General features: G+C 43.2%; 1 pseudogene; it reads right to left on the bottom strand.

Moving 5' to 3' along the window:
* Positions 1–808: 808 nt before the first annotated feature.
* LOC115477555 overlaps positions 809–26,420 on the bottom strand; it is an 86,315-nt pseudogene continuing 60,703 nt past the window's right edge.

Below are 26,420 nucleotides of genomic sequence, written 5' to 3'. Positions count from 1 at the left end.
ATTCCCATGATATAACTAAATTCTATTATTCTGTCTCACTGTATTTTCAAATGTAAGCCACACTGAATCCGACTTTGCTTGGGATAATGTGCGATATAAATATATTTTTTTTAAATCCTTTATCCTCCACCGTTCAAGACACTGCCTATCCTGCTGGATAGTGATGGCACAATGAAAGCAATTTTGGTCCAGTGAAGACTAACTCAAAATAAGTTGTTCCTTAGCTGGGCCCTAGTATTACCATATTCTACCAGCAACAATAATTTTTAATGCTGTTTTAGTGATACTCCTCAACTGTTATTTCTTTACTCCTCTAGCTTTTAAGGCACTGTCTATCCAACTGAAACAGTTTTAGCATTATTACAGATGGACCAACAATAAAGAACAACAACGTTTATGCAGTAGATCAGAAGTTTGCTTGCTTTGAACGGCAACGATAGCTGCGCGGAGGGGGGGGGTGGAAACAGATTACCTAAATTGGCTCGCTTGTTAAAGTGGACTAGATAGGCTCACTTTCACTTCGGTCAATTAAACTTCGCTTTCTCCCTTCTCCACCCCTCCCCCCCCCCCCGCGTTCTCCCTTCTCCAACCTCCCTGCTTTCTCCCTTCTCCAGCCCCCCCAGCGTTGCATCTTTCACCTTCTCTCTTCTGCCCGTCTCTCCCGTCCGAGTGGTCACTTTTTACATTCCCTGAAGCCTTCTCCCTCCTGCACAGCACCGGCGATTCACAGTCAGTCTTCTGCCAGCGTCGGGGTCTCTACTCAGGCGCATCCCACCTACTCTATTGCAACTTCCTGTTTTCCACAGAGGAGGGATGCACCTGAGAAGAGGCCCTGACGCTAGCAGAAGGCTGACTGAATCGCCTGTGCGGTGCTGCACAGGAGGGAGAAGGCTTCAAGGAAGTAAAAGTGACCACGCGGACAGGAGAGACGGGCAAGAAAACTGGAAAAGATTAAGACTCGGGAGTGAGGGAGCAGAAAAAAAATATTTCTTGCCATGAGGCGCATAGGCGCCATTTTTTCAAAAACAGCTGTTTGGGGAAGTGACCGCTCCCCCTGCGCCCTACCTAGCTAAGACCACTGCTGTGAATATCTTGAAACCAGACTGGTTTAGTGTGTCCAAAGACTGGGTGATCACTCCTGTTATATAATGATTAAACTCTTATTGACTTAAAAGGAGGAGAATCTTGTATACAATATTTCTTTAAGATAAAGCTTTCTTCGTACATTATACTACTGAATGGTCACACAACTTTGGCTCTGATATTGTTGGCATTGCTTGATTGATTACTTCTTCTTCCTACTCTTTAAGCTCATTGCATTTTAGCATCTACAAGACTTTCATTTATGCAGAAAGGAATCCCGAAACCACTTCTTTGCTATAAACATGAAATCTGGCGAAAGAATGGGTTTCACAAGACAAGCAAAACGATTCTCCAAATAAACTCTAATAGCATTCAGAAGGTATGCCGCCCTTGCAAAACTTCACAAAGGCATCTCCTTAATATTCTTCATGAAATGGATATTCAGGGTGGTCTGATAATCTGCAAAAGAGGAAATTAGAAAGTACGTTTCAGGTCTCTTAGGACTGTGACATCATAAAGCAACCTCGTGACTGCAGCTCTTCAAAGGTCATGAGCAACACTGATTTTTCTGGTGCCATTCTCATCCATTCCTGATCAATCCTTATCAGTCTTCCTTCCACGTTTTGAATATTTTGATTTTGAACACTATTTATGTCACAGAGGTTTTGGACCTATGATTACTGGTTTTATTGTTTTCACTGAGGGCAGGATTTATCACACATGAGGTCTTTTCCTCCTTTACATTTACAATTTTGGATTAATGAGCGTCTTCAAGAACTTGAACATACACTCTTGTGTTTTAAGATTTTTGACCTGTATTATTTCAGGCCCCCTTTTATCAAGCTGCGGCAAAACGGGCCTGCGTTGGTGTCGGCGCGTGTTTACACGTGCACTGAGCCCCCCTTTTACCGTAGCTGGTAAAGGGACTGTCTCGCTTTCCTTCAGGAAATGGCTGGGCGGCAAGTAAAGCACTGCTACGCAGCCATTTTGGGGGGGGAGGGAGCCCTTACCGCCACCCATTGAGGTGGCGGTAAGTGCTCCCATGCTAACCCGGTGGTAACCGGGCAGTGCCTACCGCCGAGTAGTATCCTGCGCTACAAATTTGCGCAGCGCCGGAAATGATGACACAGTAAGGGTGGGAAGTACTGCTGGGCTCTGCAGTAGCCCGGCGGTACTTCTAAATAGCGAGCGGTAACACTTAGTAAAAAGAGCCCTGAATGAATAAGATCCAGTTTTGTGTTCTAAAAGTACATATGCTAATTTCCCCATTAGCACGGAGCCATTAGTGTAGGAGTACTACCTATTTTCTTGTGGTAAGGGCTCCCGTGTTAATCATGCACTAATCTTTTGGTGCACGACAATGTAGCTGCGCTGATTAGTGCAAACACGTCTTCTCTCCGCCTCCAAACATTGCCCCAGAACTAAAAAATAAAAAGTATATTTTTAGCACTTTGGAAGCACACGCTGATCTAAAAACTACCGCTGGACTCTTGAGTGCGCTCCACACGCTAGTGCTTACCGCAGCTTAGTAAAAGGGCTTCTTTCTTATTTCAACAAGCTTTTCCTGGATTTTAGTTTTGCCGCTGAATGTTTTGGTTTGGTAATTATATATCTTAGTTCTGTAATTACCTGTTTTACTTTGTAAGATGTTTTAATTGTTGTAAGTTTAAGCCACTAGATTTGTAGATAGGTGGGGTATAAGAAATTTTTAAATAAATAAAAAATTAAATGACCTAGCCACTGTGCTTATCCTAATCCCTTCTTCTCCCTCAGACATCTCCTGTTTTGTTCTATGCTTTCTTGAAATCAGATACTATCTTTGTCTCCACCAGGCCTGCAGGCAGCCTGTCTTGCATATTCACCACCTTTTCCATAAAGGGAAGGGGAACGGGAAATGGGACTTGATATACTGTCTTTCTGAGGTTTTCGCAACTACATTCAAAGCGGTTTACATATATCAGGTACTTATTTTGTACCAGGAGCAATGGAGGGTTAAGTGACTTGCCCAGAGTCACAAGGAGCTGCAGTGGGAATAGGATCAAAGTCTACTGCACTAACCACTAGGCTACTCTTCCACTCCTTGGGATTCCGGAATCTTGCTATTCTTTGGGGTTCTACATGGGATGTTGCTACTCCTTGAGATTGTGCATGGAATCTTGTTAATGGCACTTGATATACTGCCTTTCTGTGGTTACAATCAAAGTGGTTTTCATATTATATACAGGTACCTATTTTGTACCAGGGGCAATGGAGGGTTAACTGACTTGCCCAGAGTCACAAGGAGCTGCAGTGGGAATTGAACTCAGTTCCCCAGGATCAAAGTCTACTGCACTAACCCCTAGGCTACTCCTCCACTACCAACATTCCACGTAGATCTCAAATAGTAGCAAACACTAGGCTACTCTTCCACTCCTTGGGATTCCGGAATCTTGCTATTCTTTGGGGTTCTACATGGAATGTTGCTACTCTGAGATTGTGCATGGAATCTTGTTAATGGCACTTGATATACCACTTTTCTGAGGTTTTTTGCAACTACATTCAAAGCAGTATACATATATTAGGTACTTATTTTGTACCAGGGGCAATGGAGGGTTAACTGACTTGCCCAGAGTCACAAGGAGCTGCAGTGGGAATTGAACTCAGTTCCCCAGGATCGAAGTCCACTGCACTAACCACTAGGCTACTCCTCCACTCCTTTGTCTGTCCCCTTTTACCTCATCCTATGATCCCTCGCTTCAAAACTTCCTTTCAGTTGAAAGAGGCCTCTCTCTCTGCATTTATTCCCAGAGTAAAAAAAAAAAAAATTGTGGTGCACATGGAGGATACTCATTGCATCATCATATTGTCTGTACCCCCTTAGTGGAACTGATGAAAAGGCATAAAATTAGTAATACATATAGCCTTGGCATCATCGTAGACACCTAGGTGTGGCAGGACAAGTTAATATCCTTGGGGTGGGGAAGCATAGTAGATGACGGCAGAAAAAGACCTGCACGGTCCATCCAGTCTGCCCAACAAGATAACTCATATTTGCTGCTTTTTGTGTATACCCTACTTTGATTTGTACCTATGCTCTTCAGGGCACAGACCGTATAAAGTCTGCCCCGCACTATCCCCGCTTCCAACCACCAGCCCCACCTCCCAACCACCCGGCTCTGGCACAGGCACAGACCGTATAAGTCTGCCCCGCACTATCCCCGCCTCCCAACCACCAGCCCCACCTCCCAACCACCGGCTCTGGCACAGGCACAGACCGTATAAGTCTGCCCAGCACTATCCTCAACCTCCCCACCACCAGCCCTGCCTCCCAACCACCGGCTCTGGCACAGACCGTACAAGTCTGTCCAGCACTATCCCCGCCTCCCAACCACCAGTCCCGCTTCCCACCACCGGCTCTGGCACAGACCGTATAAGTCTGCCCAGCCCTATCCCCGCCTCCCAACCACCAGCCCCGCCTCCCAATCCTGACTAAGCTCTGAGGATCCATTCCTTCGGCACAGGATTCCTTTATGCTTATCCACGCATGTTTGAATTCCGTTACCGTTTTCATTTCCACCACCTCCCGCGGGAGGGCATTCCAAGCATCCACTACTCTCTCCGTGAAAAAATACTTCCTGACATTTTTCTTGAGTCTGCCCCCCCTCAATCTCATTCATGTCCTCTCGTTCTACCACCTTCCCATCTCCGGAAAAGATTCGTTTGCGGATTAATACCTTTCAAATATTTGAACGTCTGTATCATATCACCCCCTGTTTTCTCCTTTCCTTTCCTCCAGAGTATACAACAGAAGCAACAACTATGTTAGCAGTAAAGGGACAATGGGGCCACTTTTGAGCACAACACTGAACATTAGGCCACCTGAGGTGGGGGGCATCAGGCAGCACTCTCAGGAGCGCATCTTCACCCCTTCCTTACTGCACCCTGTTCCCTGATTTTACCTTCTTTTTACGTTTTTTTTTAAAAGCCAGTGGAGGCAGCGATTCCCATACGCTGCTCTGCCGCCAGCACCCACCTCTTCTCTTTACTGTGGCCACCTCTCTGATGTAACTTCCTCAGAGGTGGCCACAGTACTTGGCTGGGTGGGGGAAGGGAGCAGCATCTCATTCTCAGCTCTGCCTCAGGTGGCATCTTGCCTTGGGCCATCCCTGACACTGAAGGATCGCTTATTTCTGTGAGTCTCTTGCGCTGCACTACCTGTCACTCCTTCCCCCCAGGGCTTGTGTTACTAAATGGTAATATGCACTTCAGGGGATTATGGGCCAAAAATCAAAACAATGCACCAAATATTACAGCATATTAAACAGAATAATAATTTACAGTATTCTACAATTATATGCAGGTACTTTAACAATTGTCTCGCGGTCAGCCCTAGCTCCCAAATTCAGCATCTTCCTGTTGGCCATGTGAACAGTTCAGTAGCATTGTAACAGAAATTCTATGGTTACTGGCAACCATAAAATAATTTGCCTGTCGAGTTTCTTGTTGTGTTTGCAAAATGGCCATCAGGCTTCAGATCTGCTGGCGTTTGGTTTATTATTGAGTTACCTGTATTGGTTAGAAGCAGTGGCCTGGGATCCAGGGAAGCCAGGGTCAAATCCTACTGCCGCTACTTGATATCTTGGACTAGTCACTTAAGAGGTCAATTCTATAAAATAGTGCCCAAATTTAGGGCCCAGGAGAAATGTCATTAAGCGCTATTCTATAACGGGCATTCCAGCTGAGTGCCCTTCGTAGTAAACACCGCTTAGAGCGGATTCCCACCACCCAACTTTGGGTGCGAAGACTTACTTATTTCAATATTTAATTCCGCACTATCTTACAAATTCTAGGTAGATCACAATACACAATATTTAAAATCATTGACAACAATAAAACAAATTCAGCAACAAATAAGACACATTCTGCTGCTGAAACCTGCTGTAAATCCTGGCATGCACTTCAGGAATTCCAAACATCACACCTAAAATGTGGGAATACCCTCGACAAGCCCATGCCCCTCCCATGGCCATGTCCCTTTCTGAGTTGCACAGTGGACATTTTGAGTGTGCAGCATTATAGAATAGTGCTCCGTAGATGCATGTGCAAATGCAAATTTGGTGCCAATTAATACCCATATTTAATTGTTAGTTGCTTGTTAACAAATTCCTTTGCATGCACATCTTCCCAGCACACCCGAATTGGGTGACCTTTATAAATTTCGGGTATACCCTCCAGTATCTAAGGTACAAACTTAGGTCCCCTGGTTACAAAGCCATGCTAGTGGCTGGCAGGCAGTACTGCCGACACAGCCCATTCATTTTGAATGGGCTGTGTCGGCATTGCTGCACAGCTTTGTAAACAGGGGGGTTAGATTGTAAGACCTCCAGAGGCAAGAAAATACCTACTATACCTGAAAGTAACTCACCCTGAGTTACTACAGAAGGGTGAGCAGGATGACAAAGGGGATGCTGGGACATGGGTGTGAATAGGTTAATGGGAGATGATAGACTTGAGAAATGATAGACTTGGGAATGGATAGAGTGACAGGAGATGCATGATAGGGTGGTGGAGAGTGTGACAGGCGAGATGCTTGACGTAAGGGGACTGAGACAGAGGGGTGATGCTGGGCACATGGGGAGTAGGGTGTCACAAAACGCCTACCCACCCACCTGGGGTTATTCCACGGCTACTTAGAGGGTCTATCCCCAGCACAACTCAGGTCCACCTGCACCTGCCACTTATGCTCTACACTAGCACCGTCCTCCCACTGACTGGATAACAACCGCCTCTGGGCATGTCTCCCACTCTCAAATTATCCCGTGATTTCTAGGTTACTGGAGGCCACACTCCCAGTGGTCACACAGTTTCCAGAAAGCACTCACAGACTGAACACACAAACCACCAGGATCTTTTCCAGACAGAGAGGCAATAAACTAATATTGTTTATTGTCTTAAAATATTGAACAGTGGAACAAACAAGTGCAATCAGCAAACAATAACAGGTAACTGAAATATGGATCAATTATAACACTAACTAAATATTTGTATACTTTCTGAAAGTACCTGAGAAGATCAGGACATATAGCTGCTCACAAGTTATCAAATGTAACTGTTTACAGGGCCTTAGCAAATAGATTTGTGCCTCTCTTCTTCTTCGCTAAGACTGGAGCAAAAGCCAATACACTTCAAATGAAAATGAACTCCTGAGCCAATCAGAACCCAGAACAAAGAAAATTTCAAACATATACTGCTTCTTGCTTCCTGTTTAAGTGCTAAAACTAAAGAAAAGCACATTCAGTTCTCAATAACAGCTTTACAGCAAGAAACACCACCTGCTGGCCAAATAGGAGAAATACACTTCAGGACATAATGTAGGAAAATATCCAATACATTTATAGGCTTAAACACACAGTTTCTTGCTGGATGGAAGGGGAGTATGAGAGAAAATGCTAGATGGAAGAGGGAGAAATTAAGAAAGAGAAATATGATACTGGTTCAAAGGGAGGAGAGAGAAGGAAGTGTTAGTGAAAACTTGAGGAATAAGATGATGGGGAATGATAGGATGGAGATCAGAGAAAGGTGGGAAGCAATAGGTAGACACAGAAAAAAGAGGGACATTGAAGACTGAATAGAGTCATCCCCAACCTTTTGTGCCCCATATTAACTTAGATCAATGATGACCTTTTTTGGCTATAGGTCCTTGTATGATAGGTAAATATGCTTAAATTTCTAGCAGTTCAAGGTTCCTAAAAAAAAATTGTTTTAAAGACACCAAAGCAGGTGAGATATTATTGACTTTTTGCCGCAGATGCAATTCATTTTAATCTAATTAAGAGAGTCTTGCTTCTGGAGGTTTTCCCAGATTTTCATATATTTCTTCAGTTTGTTTCAAACTTATTTATGAACAAAAATTCTTTAAAGTGTATTGCAACATTTTGAGGCATGCAAACTACTTTCACTACTTTTAATTTGTAAGTTAATATAATTAAATAAATTTTACACATACATAGGGGTTGATATTCAGCCAGCGATGATCAATGTTTGCTTTGACGTTGATGTACTCGGTTTGTGGAACCAGCTACAGCACAGCTGGTTAAGGAGGGTCCTTTTACTAAAGCTTAGCTTATCTGCAGCAGGGTCCATAGGAATAAAATGGGCCCTGCTGCAGATAACTCGAGCTAAACATTAGTAAAAAAAAACCCTAAATGTGATATTCAGTGCTTAACCAGCTATAGGTTACCACATAAATATAGGACTGACTTTATGCAGTCCTATTTATGTGGTTACCCTGGCTGGTTAAGTGCTGAATATCGGCACTAAACCATCCAAGTGCCTACTCCACCCCCAAATTAGCTGGTTTTGAGTTCAACACTAACCGATCATTTTTAGCAGCATTAACCAAATAGTGCACTGAACATGAGCGGTTATCCCTGAACAGGCATTTAACCGACCAGGATCCTTTTCTGGCTGGTTAGATCATTTTGAATAGTGACCCCACACTTTTTAAGGTGTGTTAAATAAAACAATTTTAGGCCTTGCTAGATTGACAGAAGCAGGGCCGGTCTTAGGCAGGGGCGACAGGGGTGGTCGCATGGGGCCACGCGGCGCTCCCTCTGCTCCCCACCATTGCCACGATCTGACTCCTTGCCTCCCCTTCCCCAAGCCGCAGGGTGCCCTCCCAGCACATACCTGAAGCCACCCTGGTGATTTAGCGGTGTCTTCGGGGCAGGAAAGACCTCCCGTCTTTCCTGCCTGCTGCCGGCGTTGACCCTCTTGCTGCCGCATTGTTTTTTTAAATGGCTGCCGAGACTTCCAGCAGCGGCCTCACAAGTCTTCTACTGAAGTCTTGTGAGGATGCTGTTGGTCTTGGTAGCCATTTTAAAGAAGATGCAGCAGCAAGAGGGTCGGCGCCGGACAGCGGGCAGAAAGACTGTGGATCTTTCCTGCCCGAAGACTCTATTAGACCACCAGGGTGGCTTCAGGTATGTGCCGGAGGGAACCCTGTAGTTCAGGGGAGTGGGAAGGAGGTCTGGAATAGGTAGGTTGGTGGCTGGGAGAGGAGGATACTGTAAAAAAAAAATCAGGTAATATCTGTGTCCTTTGGAGGGGCTGGGTTAAAGGGACACACTAGTACTAATATATTTGTGCAGAGATTTTTTTTTCTCCTGGTAAAGGGCCACTAAACAGACATCATGAGAATTAGGTGCTCAACATTCAGAGTTTCTATCTATCTATCTATTTACTTATTTATTTATTTATGGCATTTTATCCCACATTAAACATGACTTAGATTGAAACCTGGGAGCATTAAAAATCTTTTTTCCCCTGTGCTTACATCAAAAGAAAAAAAAGATGGCATGTGGGAACTGCTCCTTTTGCTTTGTGGAATGCAGTGGTATATTATAAAAAATGCACTTGCCTTTTTTTTTTATTATTACTATTTCACAGAGAAGGTATTGAGTAATGAGGGAAGGGTTTCCTTCGTGCAGAACTGTCCAGACTCAGTCTAAATGTGCCAAACATTGTCCATTTCAGCACACTATTAGCAGCCAAGTTCATACAAAGTTAATTATGTTCAGTGGAAAATAATTCTGTTAGCTCAGGCTGCTTGCTATGTGAATATTCAATCACTGTTTCATTATTGCTGCCAGTATTACATATTCAGGGGATTTGCTTTAATTCATTTATCCAGTCCTTACGTGCACATGGTTTTGCTTTTTAAACCCAAAGGTTTTCTGTGATAGCATTGTGCATATTTAAATTAGTTTTCTGTACAAGTTCTGCTTGATTTGTCTTTATTTGAAATAAAAAAAGTTTAAAACACCTCTTGTCAACAAGGGCCGGGGCCCCACTGGTCTACACAGGGCGCCACAATTGCTAAGACCGGCCCTGGACAGAATTTCTTCTGATACTGATGGAAAAAGCCTCCTCTACTTGTAGTGTCATCTAAGTCTAATGTTAAATATAGTCCGATAATTGGAGCCACATGCTTTGAAAGATGAGCTGAGCGGTTCATTATATGAACAGGCCAGAAACTATGGGAAGGTAACTCGAAATAGCCTGGTCAAATTCTGCTCTGAAGGTCCCCCATAGGGTGGGATAGTAAAACTTTAAACTGTGTTCTTGTGTTTCTTCCATCTCTGTTCATTCACAGATGATAGCTCAATTCCATACCCTTGAGGCACCAGAAGGATTCCAATTATATACAGCAAGCATTAAAAAAAAAAAACAAACGAACTCTATGCTACACCAAAATGTCCTGTCATTGTTAGGATGGGACATACCTGGATCCTTAAGTCTGGGCTGCCACCTAGTGGTACTGGTCACACTATCCCCTTCTCTCTTAATTATAGTCCTCGGAGAGTACTTAGTATGAGGCTTCTAATACTTTTTATTATGAGCTTCATACTGAAATGCCGGTTCCACCCAGTCCTACTCCATATAATACAATTCTCTAAAATTCCTATAATACTATTTTCTCCCTGTCACTGCTGGGTAACTGAAGCTCAGCTGCTAACATCAATCCTTTTTGAATCAGCAAGCCCAGTTTACTCTTCCTACAATTTGAGGCCAGGAATGATGAATCTTGGTACTATTTCAGGTTTATCTTTTTCCCCTATTTGAGGGCCACTCCTCCTCATCGCAGTGGGAACCTCTGACTCTATGAATTATTGGACTTGGTTACAGCTTCCCGATGGGCCGATGATCAGAAGCAAACGTAGGCACTAGAGGCTGTTAGCGCCCCGTGATCAGAGCCCCCGAGCGTGTGAAACAATGCACTCGTGGGATCTGAATGCAACTAGCATGCAAAGGCATGCAAAACAGGGCTAAACCTATTCATCCACAATGATCAGCAACCAGTGCACCAAAAATTGGTTTGCAGGCCGCGGCAAACCCTACACCAGCTCGAAGCTGGCATCAGGGTTTGCAGACCATTGGGGAGGAATGGTGAGCTCTGACCGGCATGCATTTGCATTCTAGCAGGCCCCCCATTCCCCCCAATGCAGCAGCCCCCCCCCCCGCAGGAACCCCAACCAGACTCCCCTCCAGCACAGGAGGCTGGAGGTCCGGCAGACCTCCAGTCTCCCTGACCCCCCACTGATACAAGTTCAGGGGGGCTGGAGATCTGGTGGGGCTCCAACCCCTCCCCCCCCAGCATCCCCTCAGATGTCCCTGGTGGCCCAGTGGGCTGCGAGTCAAACACTCCACCTGGTGATCTAGCGGCCCTTTCTCACCCCCTACTTTCAGTTGGAGGAGGGAGGTGGCCTCCCATTGGCACCCCCTCAAAAGTGGCATTGGGGGGAATGGGGGCCTGCTAGCATGCACTCGGGGGTTCTGATCATGGGGTGGTAGCAAACGCAGGTGCTAGTATGGCACTAATAGCCTCTGATCATCGGCCCATCATTAGGTTACTTTCAAAATATCTGACACACCTGCTCAGCTCTAACCTGAGACTTCCTGTAGTAGAGAAAGTGCACTCTCTCTTTTCCCCAGGTCCTCCAACTACTCACTAGGAAGACTTTCTCAAATCCCCACTGCAGCTACCTGTTTCTTTAGACTGAGACAGCTACGGAGAGAGTTCTACCTTGAGGTGACTGGGAGGAAGCTACTGACCCCTATCTAGTGAAAACCATAAGTATTGCTATAGAGCAGCAATCCAAGATGGCGACTTGAGCTGAAGTGCGTTCTGGCAGCTCTTGACTCACAGGAGGAATCTATCTCTGGGATAGGCTCTTTACCCAGAAATGGGGAAGAGGAAGGGCAAAGCTGTTCCGCTTTCCTCCACGAGCCAGGTGAATGCCCCCTCCATGCGACAGAGGACTCTGGAGGAGTTCGGGTTGCAAACGCCGGGAGCGCAAGGGAACACCACGAGAGGGTCAAAAGACATCCAGACCAAAGCGTAGAGGGAGTGACGCTTAGCCCTCCTGTGATTACACCTCCTCCGAGGCCGGGAAGAGAAGTGGAGGTAGCGGGTTACAGCAAGCGGAAACATCCGAAAGTGGTGATATTTCGTTAACTGAAGGTGGAGGCCCCGCAGCCATATCGACCCCGGTGCTACCAACTCAACAAGGGAGACAGGCAAGCTTTTTGCTCAGCCGGTAACATCACAGCTTAGTTTGACCGGAGGAGAGGGCGAAACAACAAGACCTGCAGTAATCACTTTAGAAGTTCTATGGAACGCGATTCAGGGAATGACCAAAACTCTGCAACAGTTTTCAGGCTCCCTCCGTGGAGATATAACGGAGGTTAAACAAACTCAGAACCGATTGACTGGTCAGATAGAGGAACAAACCACCAAAGTAGAAGCTCTGGAAAACGAGGTAACAACTTCGAAAGAACTTATTGTGGCGATAATAAAAAATAATAACTTCCAAGAACGCAAGATTGAATATCTAGAGAATCAGGTCAGAAGAAATAATACATACGTATATTAAATTTTCCTAAATCTCCTCTTATACCGCCCATGGAAATGTTAAAGAAGTATTTCAGAGAAATATTGGGCATTTCTCCTGATGGTTTTCCACCAGTGGTGAAGGCTCAATATATAACCGGAATGGGAAGATCAACAAATGTTCCTCAACCTGATTTAAATCTAACAGAATTTCTTGAAAGTTCGTTGGAAGTTATTTCTGAAAGAACAACTATGCTGGTGACGTTTGCCTTAGAGCCTGATCGGAACAATGTTCTTAGATTGTACTTCCGTCATATAAATACATTTTTCCTAGGATCTAAAGTACAGATATTTCCAGATTTATCTAGAATTACTCAAAGAGAAGAAAAGAGTTTCTGGCTTGAAGCCAAGGACTCTGGGTTTAGGAGGAACTTTCCTCCTAAAATTTCTTATAGATGTATTATTTCTTTAAATGGCACTTAACATGTTTTTTTTGAACGGGAAATTAATAGAATTTATAACCGCTAAAGAGAATTGTGTTTGTCCCCTGTTATGATACACTTCTCGGCTGTGTTCTTCTGGGCTCCTTCTACTCTAATAGTAATAATTGAAACTTAAAATTAATATTACCTAGTACTTGGATCATTGTATTATATTGTGGACTAAAGCTATGAAAATAATTTTCTTTTTTCAAATTTTCTTTTTTTGCCCATATTATATAACCTTAGGGTTTTTGCCGAATTTCCAATGTTTATGTTAATAACATGAATGTAAATGAAAAATGCATAAATAAAAAAAAAAAAAGTATTGCTATACTGGAAAAGACCAAAGGACCATCAAGCCCAGCATCCTGTTTCCAACAGTGGCCATTCCAGATCACAATATACCTGGCAAGATCCCAAAAAAGTACAAAACATTTTATACTACTTATCCCAGAAATAGTGGATTTTCCCTAAGTCCATTCAATAAACGGTCTATGAACTTTTCCTTTAGGAGCCGGCCAAACCTTTTTAAAACTCTGCTAAGCTAACTGCCTTTACCACATTCTCTGGCAACGAATTCCAGAGTTTAATTACATGTTGAGTGAAGAAATATTTTCTCCAATTTACTACATTGTAGCTTCATCGCATGCCCCCTAGTCCTAGTTATTTTTGGAAAGCGTAAACAGACGCATCACATCTACCCGTTCAACTACACTCATTATTTTATAGACCTCTATCATATCTCCCTCAGCCGCCTTTTCTCCAAGCTGAAGATCCCTAGCCACTTTAGCCTTTCTTCATAGGGAAGTCATCCCATCCCCTTTTCGTTGCCCTTCTCTGCACCTTTTCTAATTCCACTTTACTTTTTTGAGATGCGGCGACCAGAATTGAACACAATATTTGAGGTGCGGTTGCACCATGGAGCCATACAAAGGCATTATAAACATCCTCATTTTTGTTTTCCATTCCTTTCCTAATAATACCCCAACATTCTATTTGCTTTCTTAGCCACCGCAGCACACGGAGCAGAAGGTTTTAACGTATCATCAACGACGACACCTAGATCCCCTTTCTTGGTCCGTGACTCCTAAAGTGGAACCTTGCATGAAGTAGCTATAATTCTGGTTCTTCTTTCCAACATGCATCACTTTGCATTTCCTCACATTAAATGTCATCTGCCATTTAGACGCCCAGTCTCCCCTCTTGTAATTTTTCACAATCCTCCCGCGATTTAACGACTTTGAATAACTTTGTGTCATCAGCAAATTTAATTACCTCACTAGTTACTCCCATCTCTAGGTCATTTATAAATATGTTAAAAAGCAGCGGCCCCAGCACAGACCCCTGGGGAACCCCACTAACTACCCTTCTCCATTGAGAATACTGACCATTTAACCCTACTCTCTGTTTTCTATCTTTTAACCAGTTTTTAATCCATGATAGAACACTACCTCCTATCCCATGACTCTCCAATTTCCTCTGGAGTCTTTCATAAGGTACTTTGTCAAACGCCTTCTGAAAATCCAGATACACAATATCAACCGGCTCACCTTTATCCACATGTTTGTTCACCCCTTCAAAGAAATGTAGTAGATTGGTGAGGCAAGATTTCCCTTCACTAAATCATGTTGGCTTTGTCTCATTAATCCATGCTTTTGAATATGCTCTGTGATTTTGTTCTTAATAATAGTCTCTACCATTTTGCCTGGCACCAACGTCAGACTCACCGGTCTATAATTTCCCAGATCTTCTCTGGAACCCTTTTTAAAAATCGGTGTTACATTGGCCACCCTCCAATCTTCTGGTACCACGCTCGAATTTAAGAATAAATTACATATTTCTAACAATAGCTCTGCAAGCTCATTTTTCAGTTCTATCAGTACTCTGGGATGAATACCATCGGTCCAGGAGATTTGCTACTCTTCAGTTTGCTGAACTGCCCCATTACATTCTCCAGGTTTACAGAGAATTCATTGTTTCTCCGACTCGTCAGCTTCGAATACCATTTCCGGCACCAGTATCCCACCCAAATTTTCCTTGGTGAAAACCAAAGCAAAGAATTCATTTAATCTCTCCGCTACGGCTTTGTCTTCCCTGATTGCCCCTTTACTCCTCGGTCACCTAGAGGTCCAACTGATTCTTTTGCCGGCTTCCTGCTTTTAATATACCTTTCTGGATGTGTCCTTTCTCCATGGGAAAATCCTCTTTTAAAATGCTATTTCTCTTAGTAGACCAGATTGCTAATTTGCGGTAGCCCTCTAGGATCATGGGAAACAGACTTAATTCTTCTTCTGAAGCCTTCCTTTTCCTTCTGGGCTGTCATCTATGGGCTCTGTCCCAGGGAGGAACTTTCACCACAACCCGCCTCTGGTTGCTAGGACAACAGGGAAGTTCCTTAGACTGATTTGACTGGAGGAGAAATGGTAGAAACCTTCAGCTATCCTCCCTGGATCTCCACGTCTTCCACTACATGGATTCTTGTCCCTGGCTTACAGCTTTAAACTCTTAAAGGGACAGTACCAGGAGCCAAAGGTTCCAACTATGCCCCCTTTCTTCTTCTACTAAAGATTAGTGGGGATCCTTTCTTCCAATGGCTGCTGCTCCTTGCAGTCCTACTCCCTTCTACCTGCTGACATCCTTCAAGATGTAACACCTCTTTTCTATATCTCCTGTCCATGTCCCAGGAGCTGATGGTTAATGCCTGTCACAGTCCTAAACACTTGTTTTTCAGATCTCTTCCAGAACTAACAATTAGGCCTACCATGGTCTCACTTTGAATGGGCCTTGGTTTCATGGTTGCTCTGTATAAATAATATAAGCATGTTTGCTAATTTAAAATATGCTAATGAAAGTCTGCTATCCATAGATGAGTGGAATAAGCAGCCAGTCATAGCGCAGTTCTGAGATTTGTCTTAATCAAAAATAATACATATTCAATACTTAATACTCGAATATGGATATGCGCCTAGGTCCACAAAGTAGGCACAACTTTATTTGCAAAGGACTAGGATGGAATTTGATACATCAGACTGTCTTCCATGATGGATATCTGAGTGATGTCTGTTTCTGGTTTGTTTGTTTGTTTGTTTTTTAAATCAGCCAAATTAAATGCATTTCACTGTGGAAAGGAAGTTCTAGGGCAAGAGGTCCCGATATAAGGCTTAAGAGGACAGACTCAGGAAAAACATCTGAAAATATTACTTCACAGAGAGGATGGTGGGTACAGCCTCTATGGAAGTGTAACAGTAAGTGAATAGAATCCAGCTGTCAGCCCATTTATCTTTAAGTAAATAAATAAATCAATCAATCTATCTGCCATCATAATCTCTGGGTTAATATTCAGCCTGTGCTGGTCAGAGTTCTTTTTAATCACTGGCTGCTGCAGGGTTTTTTTTTTTTAATACCCAGATAATTCAACATTGGGTCCAATCCAGATACCAGCACTGAATATTTGCATATAAAGCAGCCACAAAACACTTCTCCAGGTGCCGGCAACATTCAGATCATTATTTGGATTACTACCCAGATAACGTTAGGACGGTCTTTTTGATAGCCTCTCTTTATCCAGATGGTTACCTGGTTAGTGGACGGAATGTTACCACTAACTGGGTAACACCCAGCTCCACCTTAGCTCCATCCTGGAACCACCTCAATACTACCCAGATAATGACCTGGATTTTTAGTGGGATTATCCCCAGGTTCTATATATGGCGTGCTGAGTAGCGTGCGTAAATTTGTATGGATAGCCAATTTACACATGCTTCTAAATTAAATAATGAGCCAATTAGTCTTGTAACTGGCCGATACTGACCAATGGTCAACACTAATTGGGCGAAAGTTATGCACACTTTTTAGGCATATTCTAAAAAGCTGCACATGTAAATTCCCACACACGTGGCTAAAAAGGGGGCATGGTTATGGGAGGCGTGTAGGCATGTCTGATCCATCAGTCACATCTATGCACGTGGTTACAGAATTCAGGGGAGCACAACTAGATTTACGCACAGGCATTTATACCAGGGCATAAATGGCTGGGCCTAAATCTAGACACATCCTCCTGGCCTATGCGCTATTTTTTTTTTTTTTTTTTACATTTGTACCCCGTGCTTTCCCACTCATAGCAGGCTCAATGCCTGGGGCAATGGAGGGTTAAGTGATGTGCCCAGAGTCACAAGGAGCTGCCTGTGCCTGAATGTAGACGCAGCTTATAGAGTACTGCTAGGCACGTGAATCAGATGCACCTAGATTTTAGTCGCCATATATAGAGTCTGGCCCTATGTGTATAATGGTATGGACCTGGTGAGCTGGACTTGTCTGGTATGGACCTTATGAGCAGGAGCCATTCCTACCCAGATAAGTCCCACTGAATATCAACCCTTCCAATATGCATCTACTCACCCTTTAAGATCCCAATAGCGAAGATTCTTGTTTAAGCCATCGATCTCTTTCATGTCTTCCTCTGTCAGTTGAAAATCAAACACCTGCCAAGGAAAGGGGATTAGTCATAAGTATTTCTCTCAAATGCAATTGGCACAGGCATTTTACATGACTATGACAGCTGTTGAGCAGCAATTAAAACTCAACTATAATCCCAATTTTCTATCTCCTGGGATATAACGCTTCTAGTCTTCCTTCTTGAGTTTCATTTAAGTAGTCATATATCTCTAAAAACACTAGGAGTAGGAGTGTAGACATCATAGAAGGAAGACATAGGGATGAATGAGGGCTGAATAGAGTTGACATAATCCTTTTGATCTCAAAAGGAAAATCATATTTAACTATATCGGAAGTAGATATATACTGTAGATAACAGGTATTATTCTAATAAAAGTCAAAAAGACCTTTATGAACAGAAAAGAATATTATCACACTTTGTAATGTCACAGTGGACCAGTGGGTAGGGGTATTTTTTTAAATGTATTTATTTATTTATTTTGGTTGCTCTGGTTGTGGTGTTAAAAAAAACCCCACATATATTTGACTATCTGGCTAGCCAATAATGCCGAATATAAATACAAATAGCTAACCATTTGCAGGTATACGTGGAGGGGCATAATCGAACGAAAACGTCTATCTCCATGGGCGTTTATCTCCGAGAACGGGTCCGTGAAGGGGCGGACCGAACCGTATTTTCGCAAAAAAATAGACGTCCATGTTTTATTTGACAATGTGTGAGCTGGGCGTTTTTGTTTTCAGCGATAATGGAAAATGAAAGCGCCCAGCTCAAAAACAAATAAATCCAAGGCATTTGTTCATGGGAGGGGCCAGGATTCGTAGTGCACTGGTCCCCCTCACATGCCAGGACACCAACCGGGCACCCTAGGGGGCACTTTTACAAAAACACAAAAAAAAGGTAAAAAGAGCTCCCAGGTGCATAGCACCCTTCCCTTGTGTGTTGAGCCCCCCAAATCCCCCTCAAAACCCACTGCCCACAAGTCTACACCATTACTATAGCCCTAAGGGGTGAAGGGGGGCACCTACATGTGGGTACAGTGGGTTTGGGGGGGTTGGACGACTAAGCATTAAGCAGCACAATTGTAACAGGTAGGGGGGGGGGATGGGCCTGGGTCCACCTGCCTGAAGTCCACTGCACCCCCTAACAACTGCTCCAGGGACCTGCATACTGCTGCCAGGGAGGTGGGTATGACATTTGAGGGTGAAAATAAAAAGTTGTGAAATATCATTTTTTTGTGGTGGGAGGGGGTTAGTGACCACTGGGGGAGTCAGGGGAGGTCATCCCCGATTCCTTCCGGTGGTCATCTGGTCATTTAGGGCACTTTTTGGGGCCTTATTCGTGAAAAACAGGGTCCAGGCAAAGTGCCCTAAATTCTAGTTACAAACGCATACTTTTGTTCCATTATCGGCGAAAGGCGCCCATCTCTCTTCAGCCGATAACCACGCCCCAGGTCCGCCTTCGCCACACCTCTGACACGCCCCATCAACTTTGTCCGCATCCGCGATGGAGTGCAGTTGAAAACGTCCAAAATCGGCTTTGGCTTATACCGATTTATTCATTTTTGTGAGATAAACGTCTATCTCCTGATTTGGGTCGCAATATAGGCGTTTTTCTCTTTCGATTATAAGCTGGATAGTAACATAGTAGATGACGGCAGAAAAAGACCTGCACGGTCCATCCAGTCTGCCCAACAAGACAACTCATGTGTGCTACTTTTTGTGTATACCCTACTTTGATTTGTACCTATGCTCTTCAGGGCACAGACCGTATAAGTCTGCCCAGCACTATCCCCGCCTCCCATCACCGGCTCTGGCACAGACCGTATAAGTCTGCCCCGCACTATCCCCGCCTCCCAACCTCCAGCCCCGCCTCCCACTATCGGCTCTGCTATCCAATCTCGGTTAAGCTCCTGAGGATCCATTCCTTCTGAACAGGATTCCTTTATGTTTATCCCACGCATGTTTGAATTCCGTTACCGTTTTCATCTCCACCACCTCCCGCGGGAGGGCATTCCAAGCATCCACCACTCTCTCCGTGAAGAAATATTTCCTGACATTTTTCTTGAGTCTGCCCCCCTTCAATCTCATTTCATGTCCTCTCGTTCTACCGCCTTCGTATCTCCGGAAAAGGTTCATTTGACGATTAATACCTTTCAAATATTTGAACGTCTGTATCATATCACCCCTGTTTCTCCTCTCCTCCAGGGTATACATGTTCAGGTCAGCAAGTCTCTCCTCATACGTCTTGTTACGCAAATCCAATACCATTCTCGTAGCTTTTCTTTGAAAGCAATGGAAGTCAAACCCAGACTGGCTTAATCTGTTCTCCTTTTTCTGGAGCCATATGGTAACCCTAGTAAGATGGCAAAATTTGAAGAACTTGTCAAAGCTGCAGAGGTAGAGGTGATTGCGTTTAAACCAATAAACGAGGCCAGATGGCTATCCAGATATGTTGTGATTAGGAACTATGATTTATTAATGGAATACTGCAGAAAAATTGTTGAAGAAAAAATGATCCTATTCATATTTGGATAAATTACAAAATGCAGAACACCCTGTTGCTCTCTAAATACTTAATGATGTTCTAGCAGAACTGGTAGAAAAGTGAAAAATTCTGCAAAGAAGTGTATTTTCTACTGCCAAAGCAAAAATCAAGAAATGTTGGACACAGTATCTAGAAGACACACCACATTTCCAGGAAGGGTAGTGGGGCTTGATATACTGCCTTTCTGAGGTTTTTGCAACTACATTCAAAGCGGTTTACATATATTCAGGTACTTATTTGTACCAGGGGCAATGGAGGGTTAAGTGACTTGCCCATTGCCACAAGGAGCTACAGTGGGAATTGAACTCAGTTCCCCAAGCTCAAAGTCCACCTCACTAACCACTAGGCTACTCCTCCACTAGCAACATTCCACGTAGAAACCTCCCCTTCCAGATCAGCAATGCGGCCACACAGGCTTCTGTTTCTGTGCAGGACGTCAGACTCACAGAAACTGAAGCCTGCGCAGCCGCGTTGCTGATCTGCAAGGGCAGGCTAATACATGGAATGTTGCTAGTGGAATAGCAACATTCCATGTAGAATCTCAAATAGTAGCAACAGAATCTCAACATTCCATGTAGAATCTCAAATAGGGAAAGGGAACTGGGACTTGATATACTGCCTTTCTGAGGTTTTTGCAACTACATTCAAAGCGGTTTACATATATTCAGGTACTTATTTTGTACCAGGGGCAATGGAGGGTTAAGTGACTTGCCCATTGCCACAAGGAGCTACAGTGGGAATTGAACTCAGTTCCCCAAGCTCAAAGTCCACCTCACTAACCACTAGGCTACTCCTCCCACATAATCTGCTCTCTTCATTTCAGTTGCCAGTTAAAACAAAGTCAATAATCATTTCTATCCAGCGGATATGTGACCATATGGACCATCGGTTTCCAGACAAAAAATTATAAAATTGGTCTCTCTTTGATAATGAATGTTTCTCTAGACCTGCAAACCAGGAAAAGTTTTCATTTGGACTTCAGAAGATGAATAGGCTTGCCATCTACTACTGCGTACTATTGAATAAAAACTATAATTCCCTTCAAAAGGATATTTGTAACCAGTATTCAGACTTCAAGATACTAATCAAAGAAAAATAGAAACTAGAACTGTAAAGACATTTTCAGATATGGTTACATTTACTAAACAACAGGATCACTTCAAGGTGTTGTTTTCACTTCTGGAGATTTGTGGCATGCTCCAGGCCTCAAGTGTTAACTGTGAAAGAGAATTTAGTCTAATGAACAATATAAAAACAAAATATAGAAATCGCTTAGATGTCAAACATTTGGAAAACTTGGTGAGAATTAAACAGTTTTTAAGTTCTGGACAGACTGTTAATATGGATAGAGTTTATAGCTTATGGAAGACAGAAAAAGTCAGAAGAGAAACTTTAAATATTCAGTGAAATTATGAGTAGAAATAAACTTTTTATAAAAAGAAATTTTGTTACATCACGTCTGTTAATTTTTCAATAATTAACATTAAATATGCAGAAAATAATCATGTGTGATTTTTTTGTGCTATATATGGAAATGCATCGCTAATACTGGTGCTCAAAAATTATCAATTTTTAAAACGTCGTTCACACACAAAAAATTTGCATGTACGAGGCCGCTCCTTAACATAGTAACATAGTAACATAGTAGATGACGGCAGAAAAAGACCTGCATGGTCCATCCAGTCTGCCCAACAAGATAAACTCATATGTGTATACCTTACCTTGATTTGTACCTGCCTTTTTCAGGGCACAGACCGTACAAGTCTGCCCAGCAGTATTTCCCGCCTCCCAACCACCAGTCCCGCCTCCCATCACTGGCTCTGGCACAGATCGTATAAGTCTGCCCTCCACTATCCTCGCCTCCCAACCACCAACCCCTCTTCCCCCCACCTGCTCCGCCACCCAATTTCGGCTAAGCTTCTGAGGATCCATCCATTAAAGGGAACATTGCTGAGGAATAGCCTAGCAGTTAGTTCAGTGGGCCAGAACCGGTGGTGGGAGGCGGGGCTGGTGGTTGGGAAGCGGGGATAGTGCTGGGCAGACTTATACGGTCTGTGCCCTGAAAAGGACAGGTACAAATCAAGGTAAGGTATACACAAAAAGTAGCACATATGAGTTTATCTTCTTGGGCAGACTGGATGGACCGTGCAGGTCTTTTTCTGCCGTCATCTACTATGTTACTATGTATATACGACCCAGGTTCAAAACCCATTTCAGCTCTTTGGTTATTGTTGTTTTTGTTGGTTTTTTTTTTTTTTTTAAATAATTATAAGCCCTCCAGAACCAGAACAATATCTACTGTATTTAAATATATAAGCCACCTGCAAGCCTAAAGGCTATAGAAGTGGTGGTTTATAGTTATGGTTTATGGTTTAATAGCACTTAATATACTGCCTGGGCTAACACACAGATCTAAGCAGTTTACAAACTAAAGCAAATTTCAAAGTAGGAAAGGAACTACAATCTTAGGGGGTCTTTTACAAAGGCTCACTCATAGGCGCCCCGTATAAGAGGCTTGGGGAGGCTAAGCCTCCCCAGCCCAATCGTGGACTTCCGCTTGTGATGTAGCCCACCCCCCCACCCCGCGCATTTTGATCTTTTATTTCCGTGGCAGCGACGTCAATGAAGAAAAAGACTACAGGCTCGCCGCCAGCTTCTCCCTTCTCTCTGCACACAGTGTCCCGCCTTCTGCGGTGATGCATTTCCTGTTTCCGCGAGGGCGGGACACTGTGTGCAGAGAGATGGGAGAAGCTGGCGGCGAGCCTGTAGTGTCTTTTTCTTCATTGACGTCGCTGCCACGGAGCGTATGGAGGTAAGCTCCGCCCCCTTTAGCCTCCCCAAACAGTTGGGCTACCGACCGTCTATGGGCTCGCTAGTGGTTTTAGGGTGCGCTAATCATTAGTGCACACTAAATGCTAGCAACACCCATAGAAATATATGGGCCATTTAACATTTAACACATGCTTATTTTTAGGAAAGAATGTAACATACAAACAAGAGGCTTTCAAAAGTAATCAACAATAAAGAATAGGTTAAAGTAGGGATTGGGGGGGGGGCAAGGAGGGGAAGGATAGACTTTGGAAAAGCAATAGGAATACCAGTCATAGCGCTTGTCTTTAGTGGGATTAATCTGGGTTGAAAGCCTGACCAAATAGCCAGTGCAGCTTTGAAATTCTTAAATGAAAGGTCAACATAGATAAATAATGGCAAAGAATTCTAGAAAAAATGGACTGCGAAATAAAAGGCACAATGTCTGGTCGGTTCCGACTGGGCAGATCGGGGACCATGGAAAGCCAGACGGCAAAGGAGATGGGCAGAGGAGTAAGGAATAGTAAAGGAAGCTAGGTAGAGGGGGAGTCCGGTCCTATGAGCTTTAAAATTAAGGGTCATAAGCTTGAAGACAATATGTTGTTCTATTGGGAACCAATGATGGCTCTAAAACAGTGGCGAGACATGATCGTATCTACGGGTATGACATAACAGACTAACCGCAGTATTTTGGATGAATTGCAGTTTTTTTCAGATTTGCTCATGAACAACCTAAATAGACAATGCTACAATAATCCAGCCTAGTGATAACCAGGGACAGGATAAGGGAGTGAAAGGAGTCATGGTTGAAATAACGCCGAACTGATTGCAACTGGCAGAGGAAGAAGAAATCCAATTTACAGAGACTATTCATTTGTGGTGAGAAGGTAAGCTGGGAGTCAAGAATGATTCCTAAATAGTGAAAAGAGTCCACTGGTGAAATAAGGGTACCAAAGAGGTTTAAAGTGGTAGCTGGAACAGAGTGGCCGCTGGTAAACCAGCAGGACACAGTTTTTTGTTTGTGTAGTACTAATCTATGTTCAGAAAGCCAATTTGAAACTAAGTACAAACAGTTTTGGAGGGGACTAATGGATGGGGTAAAAGGAGTAGTGGGAAACAGTAGCAGAATGTCATCTGCATAAAAATGAAAAGATATATCTGTCCACTGGATCAGGGTAGCAAGGGAACATAAAAAAAATGAAAAGAAGGGGTGAGAGAACTGAGCCCTGTGTGAGATAATGCAGTGGATGAGGCACTAGTGACCTTATAGAAGCGGTGGGATAGAAACAAGAGAACCAGGTAAGGATAGAACCGGTGAGATCAAGGGAGGAAAGTCGAACTAGCAATAGAGAATGATCAACCAGATTGAAGGCGGCAGAAAGGTCGAGGGAAACTGCAAAAACAATGTGATGTTTATCTAAATGTGTGTAAATGTCATTAAGGAAGACCATGATAACTGTTTCGGTACGGTAAAGGGCCCTGAAGCCAGATTGTTTGGGGTGTAGGGCAAGACATTTCTCAATGAAAGAAGACATCTCTGAGCATAAACTATTTTTTCAAGAATCTTGGAGAGAAAGTATAGATTTGATACAGGGCGATAATATGCCGCGATCTGTGGGTCAAACAAGGATTTTTTTTCAAGATGGGGCGGAATACAGCTGTTTTCCAAGACATTGGGACTTCCCCAGTTGATAAACTGGTATTTATCAAAGACAGAATTAGAGATAGGAGTTGCAATTTGAGGATTTTGTACCTGGAGGCTTTAAAATTTATTTATACAGTAGTTCAAGGGGGTTATAATTTTATCTCTGATTTAATTTTTGTAATTCCTGATAATTTGTAATCAGCTTCTTACTTCTCGATTGCTGTAACTCGCCTTGAATCTTATTTTTTTAAAGAGAACTGGTAAAGAAGAAGTCCTTGATAACATAACATAACAATTGAGTTAAAGTACGTTTTAAACCCGAGTCCCTTGGTGCACAGGCCACTGCACTAACTGATAGGTTGCTCTGCATGGACATGTGTGTCTATATCCCTTCTTTTACCCCATTTATACTATAATGAATACCCTCAAACTACTCCTAATAATCTACTCCCTAACACTGATCCACTTAACACTAACCACCTCACTTGCAGATAACAACATCATACCCATACTACACAATCATCATAGATTGATCAATTACACCACACCTCACCAAACTGTTAATAGCCTAAACAAAGGAAGAACACTTACATGCGAACAACCACAACAGAAGGGAAAGAAGGGCCCAAACAAACTCCACCTCAACAAAGAAACGACAACTAACAAAAGTCACTTAACACCAAATACAGAAGACCCAATCCAAACAATCCAAGTGGACGACGTCAACGCTAGATCCACTGTAAATAAAACAGCAATACTAAAAGACTGGATCAGTTCAGAAAACCTCGGCCTACTCTTCCTCACTGAAACTTGGATCCATGACGAAAAGGACCCTATAATCCTAGACCTGTGCCCTCTAGGATACAAAATCACACACTGGACCAGAAAAGAAAAGAGAGGCGGAGGCATAGCACTAATCTATCGGTTCCACTTTACCACTGAAACCACTGCTGAGTCCATAACACCTCAACTTGAAATTGCCTCAATCAGAATCCACAACAAAACCCTACGCGATCATGTAAACTGTGTCTTGTTTTACAGACCTCCAGGTAATTGGAACGAAGGCCAGACCAACTTCATGGACTTCATTTCAAACACTTGTGTAACCAACTCCAATATACTAGTTTTAGGAGACATTAACCTCCACCTAGAAGACCCAAACTCTACCAAGTACGAGAATGCAAGGAATTCCTCCACTCATGGGATCTTAAATGGCCACACATGCAAACAACCCATGTCAAAGGGCACACACTCGACCTCATCTCACACAATCTGTCCAGAGACCAGAACCTACTAATAATAGAAATTAAATGGACAGAAACACCATGGACCGACCACTACAAACTAAACCTATCCCTAAAATGGCGGAAATAGGGTTCATGTATACAAGAACATACAACCTACAGCACAAGAGGCCAAATAGACTTGGAAACATTCTGGCAACAAATATACAAAAATGAATGGACAGCACAAACAGACTCTATATACTACCTCTCAGAATGGGATAAAAGATGCAGAAGCATACTGGATGAAATAGCACCCTTACGAACAACAACCTCAAGTAGGCATAACTCAATACCGTGGTTCAACGTAGAACTGAAAAAAATAAAAACACAATCCAGGAAACTCGAATGAGCTTGGAAAAAAATAAAGACGAACACACCACTCAACGCATGGAAATAAATACAAAGAAAATACAATACGCAATAAGATAGACCAAAAGGTCATACTATAAAACTACAATAGGACCAGATTACAAAGACACCAAAGAAATTATACCAACTCGTGAACAAACTACTAGACATTCACCTTGTCACCACAACCAATACAGACATCCCATCTGCAGACAACCTTGCTAAATACTTCAATGAAAAAATTGCAAACCTATGTAACATGCTACCTCAGGACAATACCGATATCAAAAATTTCATCACTGGCTTGGACCCAACCCCTGGTGAATTCCCAGCGGACCGAACCTGGTCAAACTTCACTCTCCTCACTGCAGAAACAGTCAGCCAGGCAACTAATAGG

This window comes from Microcaecilia unicolor, chromosome 9 (genome assembly GCF_901765095.1).
Source record: "Microcaecilia unicolor chromosome 9, aMicUni1.1, whole genome shotgun sequence".
In the NCBI taxonomy this organism is placed as follows: Eukaryota; Metazoa; Chordata; class Amphibia; order Gymnophiona; family Siphonopidae; genus Microcaecilia; species Microcaecilia unicolor.
This window is presented reverse-complemented; position numbering and strand designations above follow the sequence as displayed.